This window comes from Elephantulus edwardii, unplaced genomic scaffold (assembly GCF_000299155.1).
Source record: "Elephantulus edwardii isolate Elephantulus edwardi_28Jun2011 unplaced genomic scaffold, EleEdw1.0 scaffold00077, whole genome shotgun sequence".
NCBI lineage: Eukaryota > Metazoa > Chordata > Mammalia > Macroscelidea > Macroscelididae > Elephantulus > Elephantulus edwardii.
Window position 1 is genome coordinate 2135678 of NW_006399827.1, and position 24011 is coordinate 2159688.

At 45.9% G+C, this 24011-nt stretch overlaps 1 pseudogene; it reads left to right on the plus strand.

The window, feature by feature from the left end:
• The first annotated feature begins 2729 nt into the window (after window positions 1-2729).
• On the plus strand, window positions 2730-9036 carry LOC102863248 (annotated as a pseudogene).
• Window positions 9037-24011: the final 14975 nt, after the last annotated feature.

Genomic DNA, 24011 nt, shown 5'->3' on the forward strand with positions numbered 1-24011 from the left:
CTTCACCCTGAAACCCACAGCGTCCCTTTTCAGCAGGAAGTAGCTAAGAGAATATGCCCTCCCCTTTCCCTTATGACTCAGGGTGAAGTCTCTCTCAAGGAGGAGTGATAGGGAATGGCAAGGGACACACTGACAAAGGAGATTAGTCAGAACTGGCTTTGACAAGCACTGTGGCAATTGGACAAATAAAACAGACATGGGGGGGGAAAGAAGAATGAACTGGGGAGGAGGGTGGAGAAAACAGTGTAACAATGAATGCATGAAAACCCAAAATCTCTGTAAATGTTCATTAAAACTAATAAAATTTAATTAAAAAAAAGAAACTTAATATCAAGAAGACAAAGATTCTCACCACTAGGTCAATTGGTAGCACCATGATAGATGGAGAAGAGATTAAGTTTGTTAACAATAGAGCTTGCTCAGCTCCAAAATCAACACTCTTAACATCAGCAGTCAGGAAATCAAAAGACATATTGCACAGGGAAAATTGACTGTCAAAGACCTCTATAGAGTGCTTGAAAAGCAACAATATCAGTCTAGAGACTAAGGTGTGCCTAATCCAAGCCATGGTCTTTGCAATTATTTGCTATTCATCGGAGAGCTGGACAATGACTAAGGATGACAGAAGAAGAATCGATGCCTTCAAGTTGTGGTGCTGGAGAAGAGTCTTGAATATGCCATGGACTGCCAAGAAACAAGTAAGTCTGTCTTGGAGAGGGTGAAACCAAGTTATCTCCTTAGAGGCTAGGATTTAAACCTCCCTCTCACATACTTTGGGCATGTGGCCAGGAGAGACTGGTTCTTGGAGAAGGACCTAATTCTTGGAAGGGTGGAGGGACAGCGCAGAAGAGGAAGACCAGGGATGAGATGGATTGATACAGTGACTACTGGGGCAATGGGGGTTTGTGTGTCGGAATTAATGAGACTGGCTCAGGACAGGACAGGTTCAGACCTGCTGTACATAGGGTCATTATGAGTTGCAGGTGACTCGATGGTACATAACAACAGCAAAAGCAATATGATTAACCAAGGTCCCCCCCCCCGCCCCGCCCCAGCACAATCCTCACTATTATTCTACTCCTACCCTCCTCTCCTTGGATTCTCATATACATTCTATAATAGTAGTCTTATACAGTATTTGTCCTTATGGGGCTGAGTTAGTTCACTTAGCATAATGCTCTCCAGTTCCTCCCAAATTAGACAGTGATTTACAAAATCTTTGCTCCTAGGTTCTGCCTAGTATTCCATTGTGTGAAGAAAATACCATAATTTCTAAATCCATTTGATTGTGGTTGGACATTAGGACTGTTTCCATACTCTTGTAATGGTCAATAAGTACAAGTCTCCATTTGTGCCTCAGTTCTCATTTTCTCAGGGTATATTCCAAGCAGTGGAATAGCTGGGTCATATGAGATTTCTTTGTTCAGCTTCCTGAGGAAATGCCAAACTGCCTTTCAGGGTGGTTGTACCGTTTTACAATCCCACCGGCAGTAGATCAGAGTTTCTATCTCACCACATCCTATTCTCTTAAACTTTGCCACTGCTACTGGGGTAAGGTGATACCTTATTGTGGTTTTGATTTGTATCGCTCTTATTGCCAGAGCATTTCTTCATGTATCTGCTGGCCATCTGAATATCTTCCTCCATGAAAATTCTTTCCATGTCTTTTGCCCATTTTGTTATTATGTTATCAGTCTTTTTCTTGGGGAGGCCCTGCAGGATCCTGTACACTTTCTTTTATAACCCAATTGTGTAGAGGTTATTCTTTTCCACATGGGTGGTTTTGTAAGCTTTACCCTCCTATGGTTAATTTCTAGTTTTATGGCATTGTACCTGAGAAAATATTTTGTATTATTTCAATGTTTTTGAATTTGTTGAGGCTTGCTTTGTGTCCCAATATGTGATTGCTTCTAGAGAATGTATCATGTACACTTGAGAAAAAAAGTGAATTGAGTTTTAGTTGGATTCAGTACCCTGAATATATCTACAAGGTCAAGTTGGCTGGTTGTCTAGTTTAGCTCTTCTGCATCTTAAGTTTCTTTTGAGTTAACCTAGCCTTTGGTGATGTGTTGAAGTCTCCTACCACTATTGTGGTGCTGTCTATTTTTTTCTCCAATTCTGTTAAGCATTGTTTTATGTATTTTGCAGGTCTATCATTTGGTGTGTAAATGTTGACCCAGGTTATGTCTTTTTGATCTATTGTGCCTTTAATCAGTAGTAGTAGTTTTAAGGAGTAGCTCATGATACCGTGATTCTTAGCATGTGGTTTCCCTCTCTCTCTCCCTCTCCCAAGCAGGATAACTTGTTAGAAACATACCTTCTCAACTCTGCCCAAACCTTCTCAATCAGGAGCTTCTGGGCTGAGGCCCTGTAGTCTGTGATTAACAAACCTTCCAGATGATTCTAATTCAAGCTCAGGTTTGAGAGTCTCCGGTCTACAGCTTCCTGGAATGTCTCGAAGTTGCAGAATGATTCTGAGACTGAGTTAGTACGTGTGGGTTCTGGTCCACATTGCTCATCTTTCTGATAAATTCATTCAGCGCTGTGCTTCCTGCTGCTTTAGGGCCTTGAATAAGATAGACAAAGCTGATTGAAAAAACAACAAACCACCGTGGGCCGTGGGCTATGCGCACGTGCAGTAACTGGGACGCGCAGAGTGCGCGCTGGTGTGCTCTGCTGCGCTGTGTTTGCTGCCCCTCTCTCTACTGTTCCCCGGAGTCGACCCCTCGATGCCGGTGGACCTCAGCAAGTGGTCCGGGCCCTTGAGCCTGCAGGAGGTGGACGAGCAGCCGCAGCACCCGCTGCAGATCAAATATGGCGGGGTGGAGATGGAGGAGCTGGGCAAAGTGCTGACACCCACGCAGTATCACATGGGATGGCCTCGATTCAGGTAAAGTCTACACCTTGGTCCTGACAGACCCAGATGCTCCCAGCAGGAATGACCCCAAGTTCAGGGAATGGCATCATTTTCTGGTCGTCAACATGAAAGGCAACGACATCAGCAGTGGCACAGTCCTCTCCGATTATGTGGGCTCTGGGCCTCCCCAGGGCACAGGTCTCCACCGCTACGTGTGGCTGGTTTACGAGCAGGACAGGCCCCTGAAATTTGATGAGCCCATACTGAGCAACCTATCCGGAGACAACCGGGGCAAGTTCAAGGTGGCCTCCTTCCACAAAAAGTATGAGCTTGGCTTGGCGGTTGCCGACACGTGCTCCCAGGTGGGATGGGATGACTACGTGCCCAAGCTCTACGAACAGTTGTCTGGGAAGCAGAGCACTGAGATACTAGGGAGTTCCCGCCCCTCCACCCTCCAGCTCAATGAAGCTGTAGATGTCTTCACCCAGCTCCCGCTCTCACCAGGTACACACTTCCCTGGTGCCTGCCCTTTCTACTTCTGGAAAGTTACACATGCTGGTTTGTATTCTGATCAGATCTGAAGTCAAATATTTGTGGGAGGAGTGTTTTGGTACCTTTATGGACCCATCAAATTGTTTTATAAAAATAAGCAACCCCGGGTTTAAAAAAGGAGGAAAAATATGCAAGTGAATGTACCAGCTTTGAAAAAAATAGAGCATTCCTGGGTCCTTAAAAGAGGCCACAGTGGCGGCCTGGACGGGCAGCAGTGCTGGCTGTGAGGCCTACAATCTGTGCCTGTTAAACTGATTGCTCTTCCTTGATGTAACTGAAGCGGAACTGGAGTTGCTAAATGTTGTGTTAACTTTGCTGTTTCTTTAGAGTTGAGTAAAAAGAAAAACAATGAGTGGACTGGAAAAAAAACCACAACAAAACCAAACAAACCACCACAAAACATGGTTAGATCAGTATTACCAAAATACACCATTTTAGAATATATAATTCAACAGTACATTTGAAAACGAAGGTGTACCTGACTAAGCCATGGTATTTTCAGTCTCCTTGTATGAATATGAAAGTTGGACAATGAAAGAAAGAAGACCAAAGAAAAAATTGATGCTGCTGAATCTTAATGTTGGTGAATACGGAATATCCTGTGGACTAAGAGCGAACACATCTGTGTTGTCAGAAATGCAACCAGAATGCTCCTGGGAGGCAAGGGTGGTGAAATTTCATCCACGTTTGGAAAAATGGTTGGTGAAAAGGAGGAAGACCCTGGGCAAGGTGGACTGATTAACGGTGGCGGAAGCACAGCTGGTCTGTGTGGGCTGCTTCTGGACCCAGCAATGCTTCGTCCTGCTGTACGTGAGGCCACAGTAAGTCAGCGCCAGTGTGATGGCACCTAATGACCGTTAAGTGATTGTTACGACCCTGACAATGCTGTATGTCCCTCTCTGTTTCCAGAACATGCTCATTACCCCCAAGCAAATCTCCGTAGCCATTAAGCTGTCATTCCTTCCCCATACCTCCCAAACTCTAGCAACCTCCACGCTGCTTGCTACCTTTATGGATTTGCCTGTTAAAAACATTTCATATAGATGAGCCACAGAACATGTGATCTTTTATGCTTGGCTTATTTCACTTTACTTACTGTTTTCAAAATTCATCCATGCTGTGGCATAGATCAGAACTTGGTTCCCTTTCATGGCTGATTGATATTCCATTGTATCGATAGATCACAGTTTGTTTGTTTATTCACTCTTTGGCTGGGAGCTACTGGGGCTGTTTATACCTTTTGGCTATTGTGAGCAGGACTGCCAAGGGCATTTGTATACAGGTTTTATTGTTGGAATACTTGTTTGCAGTTCTTCTGGGTGTCCATTGAGGGGTGGGATTTATGCCACAGACGTGGTTAATTCTGATTTTACTCTTTCAAGGAACTGCAGAGCTGTCTGGCATGGTTGCTATACCACTTTACATTCCCACCAGCGTGTAAGGGTTCTATTTTCTCGACAGTTTTGCCAACCTGAGTTATTTCCCTTATGTTAATTATTGCCTTCCTACTAGGTAAGAGAAAGTCAAAGACCCTCAACAAGATGGGCTGACACAGGGACTGTATCAATGGGCTCAAGTGTATCAGAGATGATGAAGGTGGCTCAGGACAGGGCAAAGCTCAGATCTGTTGTTCACAGGGTCACGATGAGTCGTAGTTGACTTGATGGCTCATAACAACATCAGGAGGTGAGGAACCCTGTTGCTGTAGTGTTTTTTTTTGTGTGTGTGTGTGTGTGTGTTGGACTATTAACTTAAAGGCCAGCGGTTTGAGTCCCCAATCCCCTCCTCAGGAAAAAAGATGGTCAGTCTCTGCCCAATGAAGGTTTACAGTGTCAAAAAGCTAATGGAAGGTGCCTAATGAGCTGGAAAGGACTCCCAGCTGGGAGTCCTCGTAGGTGTGAAGGACTGTCTCCTTGTTGATAATTATTTACATTTCTCATTGCCTTATTGCCATTCACATACCTCCTTTGGAGAAATGCTTACTCAAGTTCTTTCCCTATTTTTATTTCTTCCTTGGCTTTAAACTTTGCTTTGCAATCCAATGTCTATTTTACTCTTTTTTTTAAAATTGTGATTTTTCACGAAGGTTTGCAGAAAGGCTGGGTTTTTGTTCATTCGTTGTTGCACATTTTCCCTCCTCCCTCTCCTTCCCTGCTCTCCCTGCCCACTTTGCAATGCACCTCTTGTTCCAGATTTGTTGCCATACACTTATTTTTACTGTGATTTGTGTGACTTCACGGAGTAAACGGATTTTCCAGTCAGCGATTCATGCCCACGTTTTTGTGATACTGATTACAATCCACACATTGTAGCAGCTCTTGGCCCACTTCCTCTCTCTGTTTCCTATTTCCATCAGTACTTTCCCCCCTTCCTGCCTTCTGAGTTTTCTCCCTGGGCAAATGCTGTCTTTTTGACCTTGTGTGGCTGATTGTTCTAAGAGGAGTATGTTCTTCTCTGGTGTTACTTATCATCTTACAGGCCTCTATTTGGCTGAAAGTAAAATTCTCCTCACATACTCCAGATAAGTTTCTAAGAGGGGCTATTATTGTTTGGAGAAGGACATGATGCTGGGAAGGGTGGAGGGTCAACAAAGGAGAAGAAGACCCTCAAGCAGGTGGATTGACACGGTGACTGCTGCAATGAGCTCTTGGGTGTCAGGAAGTGTGAGGATGGTGCAGGATAGAACAGGGTTCAGATCTTTTGTTCATAGGGTCACTATGAGTTGTATTCGACACCTAAGAACAACAACAACAAGTAATGGAGATGATTTTCGTTCCAGGCTGAAAGGGTGACGAAGGGTCAGAGTCTTGGGGATTCCCCCTATTTCAATCAGATCAGAAAACCTGGTCTTTTGTTTTTGTTTTGATTTTGGGGTTTGTTCCACATTTTCCTCCCACTCTATCAGAAACTTTCTAGTGAGCTTCCTTTCAGGATGGTCAGCGGTGGTGGCCACCTTCACCCATTTTCATATTTGGCCTGCTTGTCTCTTTGTTATCCCAAGGCTGATGTTTTCACAGTGGCTGAGAACCCAGTGTACTGGCAATGGGATCCTGCCTCAGTTTCCTCTCCTATAAAACAGGGACATACCTGAGCCTATGCCAGAGAGATGGAGGTGAAGATAAAAAGACCTACCATGTGTAAAGTTCTTGGCACTTCGCCTGGCACGTGGGGACTGCTTTGTAATTGAGAGCTCTTGTGTGTGAGATGAGACTAACAATAGTAACTGAACAAGGAATTTTCAGAGCTCCATAAGTGCTGGGAAGCGAATAAAACGGTGATGCAATAGAGAGTAACTGGAAGGCTATTTTAGGTCGGGTGGACAAGGAAGGCTTTTCGGAGGAGGTGACATTTGAGCCGGCACCGGAATGGCAGGACGGAGCCAACTGTCTGAAGATTCATGTACAGGAAGAGCATTCCAGGCCAAGAAAATGGCAAATGCACAGAACTCAAAGCAGGAATGAGTCTGGCTGAGGCATGGAACAGAGAGAAGCCAGGACTGATGGGGGAAGTCTGGGCTGTTCTTATATGGGGACCCTGACTAACATTGACAGTGTGAGAAGACCTGAGCTTCAGAACTAGGGAGCCTTGGTGCCTCGGTCCCCTCTTATTGCTTAGGAAGAGTGGGGCAAGATACTTAATCTATTTAGACATACACCCCCATTTTTTCCATGCTAAAAGTGAGGCTGGTAGACTTGCCCTATGGGGCTCTGCTGAAGTCCATCTGGAAAGTAGAAGGAATACACATTATAGATGCCACAGCAGTGCGGTAAACGGAACACTTAATTATAGTTTACTTACTTAATCCCTTATCCTGGCCTCAGAAGTGAAATGTAGTGTGAATATGTCCGAAAAGTCTCCTTAAGTGGGGGTGGGGGTGAAGGACATGCCCAGTGTTTGTCACCCTCGGTGTCGTAGTTCACACAGCCCTCTGAGCCTCACCCCACTCTGTAACACATTGATACCGTACGCTTTCTCTGGAAACCGCGTCCTCAGGGGATCCTTAGTGTAAACAGTTAATGCACGGGGTTGTTAACAGAAGTATTGGAGTTTCGAGTCCACTCAAAAGCATCTCAGAAGAAAGGCCTGGCAATCTACTTGTGGAGAACCAACCACTGTAAAGCCTATGGTGTGCAATTCTGCTCTGACACATGTGGGGTCGCTATGCATTGGAATTGCCAGCAACTGGTTTGGAGCATCCTTTGAGGTCCAATTTACCTGAGTTGGTGTTTTTTTTTAAGGGCTCTCTATGTGCCCCAAATGAGACTCAGATGAGGAATGACATAGTCTGTGTCTTCACCGAGTTTATGATACTACCTGTGTCACAGGATTGCTTCTTCCTGTGGAAATTAGAATTATCACTCCATCTTCTGCCTTAGAGTTGTGGTGCTGGAGAAGAGTACAGAATATCCCACTGATTGCCACGAGAACAAACAGATATGTCATAGAGAGGGTGCAGTCCGAGTGCTCCTTGGAGGCAAAGATGGCGAAGCTTCGTCTTTCACCCTTTGGATGTGTAGCTAGGTGAGGCTGTTCATTGGAGAGGGACATCATGCTTGGAAAGATGAAGGGTCAGTGAAGGAAAGGAAGACCCCCCCCACCTCCAGTGAAATGGACTGACATGGTGCCTTCAGCAGTGGGCTTGAGTGTTTCAGAGATGGTAAGGATGGCACAGGATAGGGCAGGGGCAGGGTGCAGGATGGCTGTTCAGAGTTGCTATGAATTATACTCGACTTGGAAACACCTAAAAACAAACAAATAATAACAACAACAACAGCTACTTATGCATTGCTGTGTCATTTCATCCTTAGAGATGGGGGGGCGGGTCCACGGGGAAGCTTGAGTTTTGGAGCTCCTCATGTGGGAGGTAGAATCCTAGTCTCCTCCTAACTAACACAACAGTGTGTCTGAGAGCAATCTGAACCCTAATTGTTGGCGTTTAACCTCAGCTTCAGCATTACTTGGTCTCCTCATGCTCCAGTTTCTCCGTCTTTGGGATGGAAGTAATATTACTGCTTAACTCACAGGATTTTGATGAAGAATTCAATGAATTATTGAAGATAAAAAGCTACAAAATGGTTAGCTGATGTGTATTATTCAGCAAATGAAAGAAATAGCAATCAATTTAGCAAATGAAAGAATTAGCTTTGTGAGCTGAGCAGGTCATTCAAAACATAAACCTCAGTGTTCACATCTGTCAAATGGGGCCGTTAAGAGTGTTCACTGGGAAAATGTTTGCACACAGGATCCTTTCCACGGAAATGAGTTCATGGTGGGCTCCGCCTGATTCTCTCATGAACTTCTTAAGAGGGTAGAAACCTTCTTTTTTACCACATCTGAAAATTCTTAGGGGAATCTGTGCTCTGTGGAACCTGAAAAGGAGAGCAGACGGTTTCTCTGGCGTGGTGTGTGCGCATATTTTGGGACAGGCGATGGAGACAGTCAGGGCCACCTCGCCTTCAGCCCACACAGAGGTGCTCTGTGCAAGGAGCGGAGACGCTGGCGGCCAGACGGTGCGCAGGGAGCAGCGGCTGCGAGGAATCGACCGGCCACTAGGGGTCAGTGTGTCCCCGCTGCAGGCGCTGGGGGCCGCTTACCTGATGGGGCAGACGTCCCCTGACAGCTCCTGACAGTTTGCAACATGGCCTGCCTAACATTAAAAAACAAACATGAAAAAAAACAAACCCCTAATATATCTTTCTTCGTAGCAGAGAAGAGAGCCCAGATAACCGAAATAACAAGCCTACTCTCTTTGCAGGAAAAGGCAGAAGGTGGTTAAACCGTCCTGTCCTTGGCATTCCTGGGCTGAGGGAATAAGGATCCAATTGTGGTTTCTGCTCTGGTTATCTTGGTGCCGGCGAGGGTGCCACGAGGGAAAATCTGCTGAATTCTCCCTTTTCTATTTTCTGCCTCTGCGAGGAGGAAGGAGGGCGTTAATGCCGGTTGGCAGTTACATGAAACTGAGATGGATGGTGATGGGGTGTGTTAACAAACAAGGGCAGGAAGTAAAGTGTCATATTTTTCTGGATGGCGAACTGCTTGGAGGATTCTACTGAGGAGACACTTTGAAGAAAGAGAGAAAAAAAATCTCTCACAGGATTGCTCGCCTTTGATGAGGCGTAAATTCAGTTTGCATGTAACTGGGCACAAACACGGAATGCCTTAGGGGTCGAGGGGATGACTTAAAGCTCCTCTTAATGTCTAGTTCTCCTTTGGTCTCAGTCCTCAGTTTGAAAGCTGATTCTGGAGATGAAGTCAACATCACAATTTCATTACAACTTGTCAGAACCAAACTAGATTCTGGTACTGTTTGTGCACTGTTGCCTCTGGGCCTCAGACCCATGGACTAGGCAGACTGAGTGCCCGAAGCTGGCTCCTTGTTACCTTTTTGCACGCACCACCAACACCCTCACTCCGCGTGCTACCTTCTTGTCGTCTACATCCATGGCACCTTCTCTGGTTCCTTCCTTACGGACCCCAGACTCCTGCCTGTCTCCTGTCCTGGCCCCTCCAGGTCCCTGGTGTAGACCTATATTGCAGCCTTTCTCTGAACAATGAGCTCTTTGAAGGCCTGGCTGATAGCACATTGCTCTCTGTATTCCTAGCACCTGGCACAGTGCCTGGTGCGCTGTTAGTAGGTGCTTGGGGTATGTTTGTGAATGAGTAAATGATGCTCTACTAAATCTCTCTGCTAGAAAGAATAAGGGCCAATTATAACAGAACCAGAACATCGGCTCTGTTCTAAATGCTCTGCGTGCATCCTCTCATTTAATCCATAGAAACAACCCTGTGAAGTAGAAACTTCGTGCTGTCGTCAAACCCATTTTACAGATTTGGAAGCTGAGCCTCAGAGGGATTTACTCACTTGCCTACAGTCCCAAGGGTGGGACAGGGTGCAAAGCTGGCCATTTAATGATGGTTAGTGAAGTGGGTAGCTCCCTCCTAACACCTGACTTCTCATACTTGCTAAGTTGCATTATTATCCATTGCTTGGGGTTTTGGTTACCTCCTGCAAAGCCTTAGGCTCTTTGAGGGCAGGACTGTGGCTACAGCTTCTCTGCAGCCCTTACTGGAGGGCAGGCCAGGTTAGGCAGGAGCTTGTCCACTCTGGAGCTGGCGAGGAGTCCTGGGTTTGTTTGCACTGAATGGACCCCAGCAGAGCCTGACTACTTTTCTGGACTCTGAATTGGCCTTTCTGGGTTCCAATTCTAGCTCTCCCGCTTCCTAAGTGGGTGCCCATAGGCCAGTCCCTGGAGCTGGGTTTCCTCATTTGTAAAATGGGGATAATAGGTGCACCCTCTTGATAGTATTGCTGCAAGGGTTAAATGAATTCTTGTCTCTGCTTTTATTGTTGCTTGGCATGAACACCTACTGAGTGAGAACAGTTCTTATATGGAGACGGTGAACCCAAGATCTTCATTTCTTCTGTCACTCCTGAACTGGCTGTCCCACGCAGGCCATCAGAGATCCATGGGCCTCCTCACACCACGGTGATTAAGTTTATAAAACATAATGAATGGGAATGACTGTATGGAACACAAGGTGAATGAAGGACAGTGTGAAATACAATGTCTACAAACTTTGTAAGCAAACCAATAGAAAATAAAAATTTAAAAATGTAGTCATTACACTAAAAAACAAACATATGTACCAAACCAACAACCTTGCCCCTTTGTGAAGACAAAGGAAGACAAACATCCAGCCTTCCCCCTCAGCCACTCTCTTCATGTCACGTCTTAACCCATAAATCAGCCAGGGATGCCCATATAAGGCCTGGTATTCAATACATTCGGTGTATGGGTGCTTTGGGTGGACATACACTCACAATTAATGAAACCAGCAGGCTCCTCCGGATGGATATAAATACTCTAGGAAGAGAAACCCAAGACCAAAGGCTTGGGACACCCTGCGCCGTCCGCGCCAGCTCATGCCCTTCCTGTGGCTTCTGCCACACGACCCGATACTTGTTCCTTCCTGAGAGCTGGGTGAACCCACTATGGCCACATTGTTGTCCGTGTTCCCAGTGGTGTCACCAGATACCACCTTCTCTAAGACCAGAATGGGTGCTACTGAGTATTCTCCAGAAGGCAGATCGAGAGCAAGACACAGGTCACCGTGTGTGGGTGGAAAAGGGGGGTCCCGGGCTGCTGCTTATAGGAATTCCTGTAGGCATCGTTCAGGCTACAGTCATTGGTGGGGCACTTACCTGGGCACTGTGCTAGGTGCTGGGGGTATTGGTAAGACCTGGTCTCCATGGATCTTGGGGAAAGCTACTGGACAGGGAATACTGAAATGTCACGTGTTGGGGAGGCAAAGCCCAAGCAGGTCGTGATGTGATGGAATTTGTATGGGTGTGAGAGGCCCTTGATTTGGCCTGGTGATCAGAGATTGTTTCTAGAAAGAGTTTGCTATGAATAATAGGCATAAGGTAGCTGACGTAGAGAGGATTAGACTGTTCAAGCTTATGCAAGACCGTGACGATCATTTACAGGACAAGGGTCCTGGGTCTACAGTGTCAGTGTAGATCAGAGAGTGAGTGGGGTCGAACCTGCAGCGGCAGGGAAGGACAGGCCAACAGCCTTGAGAGCTGTGGCAAGGATTTGAGGGTTACAAGGACAAGAAGGTACAGGTGAAAGATTGTTAAGTAGAAAAGTGACTTAATGTAATGACCATTTGAAAAGGTTAGCTGTCAGGAGATGGAGTCCTGGGGGTGATAATGGTGAGATGCTTGGAAGGTTGGCAGTTTGAACCCACTGGCAGCTCCACTAGAGGAAAGATTGGGCCGTTTGTTCCTCTAGAGCCTTGGAGCGGTGTGATTCTGTCCTATCCATTGCTATGAATGAGTAAGAATCGACTTGATGCCACCATCACTGCAGTGGCTATGTGGATGTGAGAGAATTTAAAAACAAAGATGGTCAGGAGAGGCGATTGAGAGCCTTCGTGACAGACGAGGGGGACATGGAGGCCAAGAGTCAAGGGGGAGAGTGGGGTGGAGGCATTATGAGGTGACAGAACTGAGAGGATTGGGTCTGGGGCCAACAGAGGGAAGAGGAGTCATAGGGAACCCCAGGGTTTGGACTTGAGGGGCTGAGCGGGTAGTGAAAGAGGAGTGGGTTTGGAGCAGGACAAAGTAGATGTTTGACTCTAGACACATTGGGTCTGAAGTCTCTGTGAGATGTTCAGGTGTCCATGAGATCTTTGAATGATAATGATTGAAAGCCATGTGAGTTGTGGGATGCCATCAAAGATATCATCCATGAAGGGTGCAAAAGACTGTGACAAAGACAGAGGAGAAAGAAAAAGCAAAGGAGGCGGGAGCCAAATGCTGTAGGTCCTTGGCTGCTGGTTTGTTTTGCTTTACTGACCACCTGCTCACCTGATATTTTCTAAATGAAGGCCTCTGTGGGGGTGCCTTTCCATCTTGTCACCAAGCACAATGCTCTCTCGGGAGCTTTGGGTGCAGGATGTTGTTGTTAAGTGTCAAGTTGAGTACAACCTAGAGTGACCATCTGAACCCCGAAACCTGTTTTGGTGGGATGCGGCTCTAAGATTTGAAGTTTTAAATACATATCCTCTCACTTTTCAAGCATTCTCTCTGACCCTGTCTCTCTCAGGTGCTCCATGTCTTCCACAGGGATCTTGGGAGAGGATTTGGGACAGGAGCTAACATGGCATTGTTGTTGTTAAAAGCTGTTGAGTCGATTCTGACTTCATAGCGACACATAATCGTGTGTGTGTGTGTGTGTGTGTGTGTGTGTGTTGTGTGTGTGTGTGTGTGTGTGTGTGTGAAAAACTTCTCCATCAGGTTCTCAGACGGCTCTGGGGTAGTGGTTCAGTGCTTAACTGTTTGTGCCATTCAATCCAGAACCATACCCACTGCCATTGGGTTAATTTCAACTCATAGTGACTCTAGAATAGGACAGAATAGAACCGCCTCGTAAGGTTTCCAAAGCTTAATGGAAGCAGACTGCTTCCTCCTTCTCCTCAGGAGCATTGGGTGGATTTGATCTTTTGACCTTTTTGTTAATAGCTCTATTCTTAGTCCATGTGCCTCCAGGGCTCCTCGATATGATCTTGTTGTTGGTATGTGCCCTCAAGGTTCGAGTGGACTCATAGCTGACCATCCAGCGGGTTTTTAGAAACTGTAAAATTACATGAGAAGATACTGTCTTTCTTAGGCAGCACAGCTGGGGTTTCAAAATGCTTGCCTTTGGGTGGCCAACACAATCAATCACAGAATGATCCACTCACTGCATTTTCAATCTTTCTCCTTATGGAAAGGAAAAACCCCAAAAATCTCCAGGATGTTTTAGACTCCTGTTCACCTCTCCCTTTAACAATGAATGAGCAAGCAGGCGCCTGGGCCTGGCAAACCCTTAGCTAGCAACATTGTTGAATAATAATTGTTTTGTTTTTCCTGGTTTGAGTTTATTTTTCCCTTTCTTGGTGGTAAGTGGTGCTGGTTTGCTTTTAAAGCTGTGAGGCCTGCCATACACATACTTCTAGCTCGCTGGCCTGCTGGTGTCCTTGTCGGTAAGGAGCTGTGCTGTCATTACAGAGGCAGATGGTTCAAATCCACCAGTTGCTCGGCAAGGGAAACTTGGACGGTCTCCTCTCATGTGATTTAGAGCCTCTGTAAACCTCCTGGAGGGTCAGGGATGAGTTGGCTCCATGGCAATAGTTTTAACTTTGCTCAGTGGGATCATTTATTGCTTTAACTAACCAGGCCTATCCTGACTGCTAAACTCATGAAATAAACCATCCTTCTGAAACAAATATATTAAAATAATTTTACACTTGGGGTAGGACTCTGTTAAAACAGAGGAAAGTAGTAATATCTGTGGCAAAGTTTGGGAAACACTGGACATGCTGAATATTTTTAATGGCCAGGCCTCAGTGAGGTGATCAACTTTCCTGGTTTGTCTGGGATTGAAGGATTCCTGGGCTCTTCAGTTTTAACACTGGGGCATTTCCTGGCAAAGTGAAACGAGCTGGTCAGCCTGGTCTTAAATGAACCTAACTGATGACCTTCCCCAGTGAATCTGAACCAGGAGAGTTGCCTGGCCTGCCCACCAGACTCTCTGGGGCACTGAGGTGTCCGCCAGTCTTTGTCCAGGCCCTCTACGCCCTCTCCATCTGGGTTTCTGGATTAATGTTCTCACCTGACAGACGAGTAAACCAGAGTAAAGTAGCTGATTCGTTCAAGGTGGCACAGCTAGTCAGTGGCAGAACAGGGCGTCAGACTGCATTCCTATGTTAGTTCCAGTTCATTCTCTACCTCCCAGACCCCTGGCTGGAAGCCTTTGTTCCACTCTGTCCTGCCCTTTTAACTTCTGCTTGATTTCATGTCTCTATTAGTTGTTTTGGACAGTCTCGGGTCAATTCTAACTTAGTGACTCCAAGTGACAGAGTGAGACTGACTGTAGGGTTTTCCTGGAAGCCATCTTTACAGAAGCATTTTGCCAGGTCTTTCTGCTGCAGAGCAACTGGGTGGGTTTGAATCCATGATCTTACAGTTAGCAGGTGGGTGTTAACCCTATCGCCTAGGCCTTGGCTCGGAATCCAGCTTGGGTCTCTAGCACGGAAGGGGCAAATTCTACCATGAACTACATCTGTCCCCTCTCAATACCCACACAAAGGCAGGCGGTTTGAATCCACCAGCTGAATGCTTTCATGCGATTTGCTGCCTCTGAAAACCCACTGGAGGATCGACTGCAACTTGGCAGCACATAACAACAACAGCAACAACATTATATGTCGTGAAGGGCCTGTTTTAAAATGAAGGGCTTGGTTACTAGGCTAAAGATGGTGATTCGTTTCTTGATTTCCACAGAGACTCTGGAAGAAGTTGTTAAGGAGAAGGTTAAACTTTTGCTGACACCATGATCTTTCTCTAGAAGAGGTGAGGTGGGGTGGGGTGACTTTTAAGAGTCCTTGCAATCTCTTTGCAGTCTCTGGTCTTGGTTCTCACCTTCAGCCACACTTTGAATACCATGTTGTTGTGGTTGTGTACCATTGAGTCAGGACTGACCCATAGCTGACCTTCTGGCAGCTTTCCAGAGACAGTTAATCACATAGGAGGAGATTGCTCATCCTTCTCCCATGAAGCAGCTGGTGGCCTCGAACCGCTTGCCTTCAGGATTGCAGCACAGCCCCCCACTTTTCTCTTGTGAAGTCTTTTTCTCTTTTCTGTTTAAAAATTGTGCTTTCAGCGTGCTATCTGCGAAGATTGGAAAACATGATCAAAATAGTCCTCATCTGTCCCTAAAATCATGGAAGAATACATGTGTGATAATTTTACAGGGTCACTGGGAAATGACAAGGCGTCTGTGGCCACCTCGTGCAAAATTTCCTCTTTTATACCCAAGTTACATGCCATGGACTATTTACTCAGAGTCTGAGGGTATATTTACCCTTCAGGCAGCATCTCAAGCTGTCAAAGACATCTACTCAGGGTAGGATGTGTTGGGTGTCTCGCCTTTCTAAAAATGACACTCAGCTAACGTTTTTTTGTTTTGTTTTGTTTTTTAAAGAAATCTTTTTAGGCGCTGTGTTAACAGTACAAATAAAATAGCTCAGGAAGGACACTGGCAGGTAGTTAAAGTTTAAGTCAGGGCAGACGTCTTGCATGGAAACAAGACTCAGCTTGGCAGCCTTGCTGAGAAGGGACGTGGTCTGGATATTGGATTCACTCTGTGGTGCCCTTGCAAAGCACATCCCTGGGTCATGGCATTATTGATCTGCTGAGTTAGCACTTCATGCTCTCAGAGCTTCTTCCAGTTCATTCAGAGCAGACATCAGACACCCGCACGCACAGAGAAGTTGCCTCCAGAGTCAATAGATGTAGGAATGCTCGGGGGAGAGATTGCAGAACATGTTTTTCCAAATTTAGAACCCACTCGAATTTCCATGAGTTCTGACAGTAATACTGAACTTGCACATAAAGTTCTGGCAAAATACAGTTCTCTGATTCAAAACAAGACGCGGTCTAAGGGAGCCCGCAAAGATGTCTTGGGAGCCCACAGGTGGTGTCTTCCCCCACCCCTTTTGATTTGTTTTATTGTAGTAACCTTAAGAAAAAGTTATTTTTCATTGTGGCTTGGGGAAAGTTTACAAAGTGTATTGTGTTCTTATTCCATCATGCACACATTCTGTTTTATAAATTAACTGCAATGCCTGGGGTGTCTTCTTGAATATGGCCTTCTCTCTCACCACTGTTTCTCACAGACAGACTGTGTAAGGGTGAATAACAGGGTGGAGCTCTCTGGGGTAGTCTGTATGTTGCACTGTTGACCAAAAGGCAACATATCTCTTGTGGTCTGAATACATCAGTGTTTCCTCTGGAGAAGGACAGGCAATCTCCTCCCTGTAAACGGTACAGCCTCAGAGCCTGATGAAGAGTTATAATCAGGAGGAATCTATTAACAGAACTGTTGTTGTTATGTGCCATCGAGTCACTTGAGACAAATAGTGACCCTATGTGCAACAGTGCTGAATTCCGCCCTATCCTGAGCCAACCTTATTGTCTCTGACACACCTAATCCCATCATCCCAGATATCATGTCAATCCATCTCATCAACCTCTTCCTCACCTGCAATGGCTCTCCACCCTTTCACGCGAGATGTCCTTCTCCAAGGACTAGATTTAAGGGTTAATGGGTTAGTCTTCTAAACCATAAGAGGTTACATGTCCGTTCATTAAAAGCCATCCACTTGTGGTGTTTCTGCAGAACAGCACTAAGATATTAGTTATCTAAGTGAACTATGTAACAGTGAATGTGTCATGCGTCCTCCTTACATGTACCAGATTGGTCTAACTCTCCACTCGTCATTTCTCTCAATTCTTGTGGTAAATCTGAGGTCAGGCCATGATTGCCTGAGTTTACAACTGGGAAGATTGAGGGTCAAAGAAGTTAAATAATGTTTGAAGGTCACTGAGTGACTTCAGGTCTGTCTGAACTTGACCCGTGCTGGCTGGCATGAAAGCGTCTTGTTGCTTTATTTCATCACTTCCTACTTTTTCCAAACCTACTTCTTTGACCGAGTGCCAGGTGGACCAGTGGTCAGGGAGCACATGGCCCTGTGCAGGCTGTTTGCCGCACACCTGACTGAGCTGGGAGGAAGAGCACAACACAGTGGAATGAACACTGACTGGGAGGAGGGCAGGGGGCCCCTCTCCGCAAGTTACGTTTTCTCTGTAAGCCTCCTGTTCTCTGTAAGCATCAACTTTACAAGTGCCAACCTAGGAATTTAATACTGTGACCATTACATTTCATTCGGTACTTGCATTTGAATGATGCCCCAGCACTGGACAGAGTGTAACTTGTGGTTTGAATCTACCAGCTGCTCCCTAGTAGAAAGAGGGGCAGTCTCCTTCCATGTGATTTACAGACCCCAAAAACCTGCTAGAGGGTCAGGTATGGGTCAGTTCCAACTCCATGGTGCACAACAACAACAACAACAACAACAACAACAACAACAGACACTGAATTAGTGACTGCCCAAACACCTTGTTTGACTTTACTAGGGAATTACGTACATGCTTTGTGTTTCCAGAAATGTCTGCAAAAGCAGCTGGAGAAATTTTATCAAATGCATGGTCTCTGCATAATAAGGGATGATGCATATTTAGATTAAATAGAAAATGTTATCCTTCAACAATTAGGAAAAAAACCCCAAAATCCTCATTTTTTTGTCCCTTTTCTTTTGTTTGTGAGTCTCTGGATAACAGCAAATGAGCCGCTGGGCCTGAGGTGGGGTGGGGGTGGGCGTTGTCTTGTTTGTTGCTGCTGCACTTCTGGCTGGTGGTAGGAGCTCAATGGGTGTTCACCGTGTGTCGATAACTTAATGAAAGAAAGAGCTGATGACCATCAAGAGTTGATGAAATTGATAAAGCTCCCGGGTCAGGTCACCATTGTCAGAAGCCTAACACCAACACCATAGCTGCATTGTAAATGCCCATTAACTCAAAACTTGCTGTTATGTGGCCTGAACAGACTTCTAGCTGACCCTTCGTTGGGTTTTCAGAGGCTGGAAATCACATGGAAGGAGAGTATCCATCTTTCTCCTGAGGACCAGCTGATGAATGAACTCAACTGAACCAAAAGAGTTCCGGGGGCTATGGATACCTGCACTGCCACAGAGTCACTTCTGACTCAGAGCAACTCTCCATTGCGCTTGTTGTTGTTGTTATGCACCATCGAGTCACCTGCAACTCATAGCGACCCTGTGTACAACAGCCCTAAACCCTGCTCTATCTCTTGCCAATCTTTTGTCTCCAACACGCCTATCCCCATTACTCCAGTGACTGAATCAATGACTGAATCTCATCGAGGGTCTTCTTCTGCTGTGCTGTCCCTCCACCCTCCCAAGCATGATGTCCCTCTCCAAGGAACTGATCCTGCCTTGCAACATGTCCAAAGTATGTCAGACGAAGCATCAGAATCCTTGCTTCCAAGGACCAGCCTGGCTTCACTCTCTCCAGGATGAACCTACAGAAGGAGAGTGGATGCTTTTGAGCTGTGGTGCTGGAGAAGAGTACTGAATGTACCATGGACTGCCAGGAAAACAAACAGATTCATCTTGGAGAGGATTATACCAAGCTACTCCTTGGAGGCAAGGATTCTGGGGCTTCGTCTGACATACTTTGGACATGTTGCCAGGAGGGACGGGTCCTTGGAGAGGGACATCATGCTTGGGAGGGTGGAGGGACAGCGCAGGAGGGAAAGACCCTCTATGAGATGGATTGATTCGGTGACTGGGGTAATAGGGATGGGTGTGTCAGAGGCAGTGCGGTTGGCACAGGATAGAGCAGGGTTTAGGGCTGTTGTGCATAGGGTCGCTATGAGTCACAAACGACTCGACGGTATATAACAACAAACAACAGCAGTCCATGGTATGTATATTCAACTCTATTCTCCAGCACCAAAGCTCAAAGGCATCAACTCTCCTTCTATCATCCCTAGTCATTGTCCAGCTCTCTGATGCATAACAAGTAATTGCAAAGACCATGGCTTGGATCAGGCGAGACTGCCTAGCTTCCTCCCAGCTGGTGGATTTGAACCACTGACCTTTGGGTTAGTAGCACAACAAATAACACACTACACTACCAGTTATGGAGAGGAGATAGTGACACGTACTGTGCTTGCAAGTGGACTTCTTCTACCCCAGAAGGGTCATGTAAGAAGGACCTCTACCCCACAAAGATGTCAAATCCAAACGCCCTCAGGGAAGGTTCCCTCCACTCCATCCACCCAGCCTTTCTCTCCTCTTCAATCAGAGAATATCAGTAGCACATTGCTGAGAGCCACAGCTTGCCAGAGGCACCCAAGGAGTTTGTTTTCTTTCAAATTTGAGGGTGTAGTCAAATTTTGCTGATACAAAAATCTACAGCTCTCCAAGGGGCTCTGGGGTTTGTTTCTGATATTTTAAGAAAGGCTCCCTAGCAGGGATAGAATGTACTCTTTGCTCCACCCCCTGCCCGCCCTGCCCCTCTTCCCCACACCAGTGTTCTATCTGATACTTAGCTTTGCCCAGAGCCTGGCCAGAAAGGGATTTTCTTTTACATCCTACAGCTGTTGTAAAGCTGAGGAAACCCCACATATTTAAAATACTGAAGAGGCTTCTAGGCTAAGAACATTTTGATTTAGGATTTGACGATCCAAGGCAGGCTGCCCACTTGACCTATCTCCGAAAAAGAAAAGAAACTAAAGAAACGGGTAAAATATGAAGAGTGAATGCAGAGGCCACTGTGGGAGTCCCTAGATACTTAGGGGCATTTCAAGCAGGATCTAACACTTGCTGTTCCCAACTGGCTTTTTGGACTCAATTCTCCATCCAGAAAGGGAGGAGGTTTGGATTTTCAGGCAGGAAAGTGCCTCCTGCGGAGAATCCCTCAATGTATCTGGCCCACGTTCTCCGCCCCAAAGAAATAAGAACCTAAAAAACGAGGAGAGGAGGTGATTTCACAGTCTCTCTGGGAGTCCTCTTTCATGGCCCAATAAGCCCTTACAGTCAGGAAGTTGTTTCTGGGGCTGACCTAAGGCTCTCATGCTGCATTAAACGGGTTTGATCTTCCAGAGCCCGGATTTCTGAGATGGCACCTATCTTGGGCTTTCCTGGGGCCCAGGGAGGTCAATGAGCTGCCCTAAAGGCACATTTTAAAGGAAATCTGTCTTCCTGTGTCTGATGGCTGAGCGTCCCCGCTGTCTGAGCCTTTGATGATTTCCTTGCTTGACAAGGATGCCTGGCCCCCAGCAGGGAGGCTGCGCCAGTGTTGGGGGCATAGTCTCTTAGGCAGTGTGTCTCAATGAGGCTTGCTGTGCTGTATTCCCACCCTTAACAGTCCTCTGAGGCCAGTGCGGAGCATTCTTAATTTTGCTCCATAATTGCTTCCCTGACCCACCTGGCTCCATCCCATTCTTCACGCCACGGCTTGGGCTAAGATGGGGTTTTGATAGTTCCTCTTCTTTCCCCCCTTGTTTCCAGGCTACACTTACTGGCACTGTGGCTGACTGAAGTCACTTCCCCTGGGTTCTAACCCCTCTAACCGCTTTGACTGTCCTTTCCAATTCTGAGCAAGGCTTCTAGACCCACTGGCCCTGGAATCAATATTTGTGAATGGAGATATTAATAAGTGAGTGGAATAGTACGACGCTGCGTAGCAGGCTAGACAGGTTGGCATCTTGGGTTTTCAGTTGCTTCCCTGTTTAGCAGTGGGCTTTTTTGCCTCCTGCTAGCTGAGATCACAAAGTGCCTTTAGTAAGCAGGGAATGTGCCAGGAACCCAAGACGGGGGAGACCTAGCTGGGAATCCGGGAAAGAGTCTGACCAGAATCTGGCTTCGACACTCAGCCGTGAACCAGGCAGGCACAAACCGAGGAGACAAACAGTGGCAGCTCCAGAGATGCTTTTTGACTCCACTTTTGGGATCCAGTAAATTCTTCTGTCCTCCCTCTTCTGAGTCCTCACCTCCACCTCAAGCCTAACGTAGCTGATTGAGGAGGGTAGTTCAAGGCCATCTGACTTTCCTGGAATTCCTAACAATGGAGGAAAATTGGGAGAAGAACTTTCTAGAAATATGTTGACCGCATTTCCCTGTCCTCCCCTGAAAAAGCAACTCCAGAGCTTTGAATCCTTGCTTCTAGAACAGAATGTAGTCACATAAACTCTTGGTTTGACACTTTTTTACAATGGTCATGAAGAAGCAATGTATTTGTAAATCCCATGAACCAAGTCCCATTCTAACGGCCACAGAGAATTTGAACAAAAGCCACACTCCTCTTTCAGCACACACCCTACCCCTCCAAACTAGAGGGGGAATCTGCTGGAGGGGGTGACCCTTTGCCAGGACTCATATGGCTGCACTGGGGCTCCCCCAGTACCTTCAGCCAAGGAAGGAACCTCTGCCTCAGCTCTCAGCCAACAGACCAGCTAGCACCCCCAAAGTTACAGACTACAATGAGTCCAGTGAATTAACAGTGAGATAGTGAAAGGGAACATCTCCTTTCTGGCTGTCAAGTTAATTGAGCAAACTGCTTCATCCCTTCTCATTTTTTGCAGCTTGAAAACCAAACCAAAATACAGTTGGGCAAATCTTGAGTGTTACTTCGGCTACAGTCATCTCTTTTGAGATTTACATGAGCTCAGGTGCCTGTTTTCATCTCATTGTTGTTGCTTTAGAACCGACGCAGAGCTGACCCTTCATTGAGTTTCTGAGGCTGTCAAATGTATGGGAAGAGATTGTTCATCTTTTCCTTGAGGGACCACTGGTGGATTCAAACTCCCAGAGAGGTGCAGCCTTCAGATTCTCAGGGCCTCCACCCACAGAGCTCCCTGGGTTAAGTGGCTGTACTTTGTCTCTCAGCAGGGCTAGAGCACACGAGTAAGGCTCGAAGTAGGAAGTTCTTTTTAGGTGGAAGGTTCAGGACATTGTTTATAAATTTATTTTTTATTTCTTTCTTCCTTCCTTCCATCCATCCATCCATCCATCCATCCATCCATCCATCCATCCATCCCCCATGAACTGGGAAACTCTTACATGTTGAAGGACTATTTCAAGTCTTCTAAATACATTAATATTTTCAACACAAGGTTTGCCCTCATAAAGCTTATGATCTGTTGGGTGAGGACAGACACTAAGCAAACAACCCTAAATATATTAAATATACCATGGGAGACAAGATAGGGGAGGTAGATGGAATGAAGAGGATTGCAATTTGATATAGGATGGCTTGGCACAGTAGGAGTCATTGACATTAATGGAAGAGATATCCAAGGGAGGTCCATTTGCAAGGTACCAGTCATGGCCTTGGGAGCTCTGGTGGCCTAGTGGTAAGAAGCTGTGCTGCACTCCCAAAGGCACATGGTTCCACCAGCTGCTTCATGGGAGGATGAGCAACCTCCTCCCATGTAATTTATTGCCTCTGAAAACATGCGGGAGGGTCAGCTATGTGTATGGCACACAACAGCAGCAACACCAACAACAGTCATGGGCTACAAGCCTCGGATGGTTTAGTTTGTCCTTTCTGGAAGTAGAAGACACGGTTCTGAAATAACATCCTCCAAAGGGATTTCACTTAATTGTGCTCATGCAAAATCTATACACAGATCAAAAAGCAGTTGTTCAAACTGAGCAAGGGAATATGGCGTGGTTTAAAATCGAGAAAGGAGTGCATCAGAGTTGTACCCTTTCCCTATAACTATTGAATATGCATGCTGAGTAAATCATTAGAGAAGCTGGATTATACAAAGAAGAATGTGGCATCAGGATTGGAGGAAGACCTGTTAATAATCTGTGTCATATAGATCATACAACCTTGCTTGCTGAAAGTGAAGAGTCCTTTAAGCGATTACTGTGGGTTAGAACATCAGAGACTACAGCTTTCAAAACAGATTACATCTCAACATCAAGAAAATAACAGTCTTCACCACCAGACTAATAGGTCACATCATGATAGAGAAAAAAGTGAAACTGTCAACAATTTCACTTTACTTGGGACCACAATCAACACCTACAGTAGCAGTAGCTGCCAAGATAGCCAAAGACTTGTTGCACTGGGCAAATCTACTGCCAAGGAGCTCTTCAAGATGCTAAAGAGCATTTTATGCCCTTTTTATGTCATTATAAACACTTTGTTGAATCTGACCCAAGCCATAGTATTTTCAATTTGCTTCGTATACATGTGAAAGTTGGATAATGAATAAGGAAGATGGAAGAAAAATCTATGCCTTTGAAATGTGATATGGGAGAAGAGCATTAAATATACTATTGCATTGGGAAAATCTGTTGTCCTCTCCAGAATACTGAAAAGCAATGAAGTCAGTCTAGAGACTAAGGTGTACCTAATCCAGGCCATAGTCATCACAATTATTTGCTATGCATCAGAGAATTGGACAATGACTAAGGATGACAGAAGAAGAATTGATGCTTTTGAACTGTGGTGCTGGAGAAGAGTCTTAAACATACCATGGACTGCGGCAAAAACAAATAGATCTGTCTTGGAGAGGGTGAAACCAAGTTTCTCTTTGGATACTAGGATTTTGAAGCTCCATCTCACATACTTTGGCCACATGGCCAAGAGAGACCAGTTCTTTTTTTTTTTTTT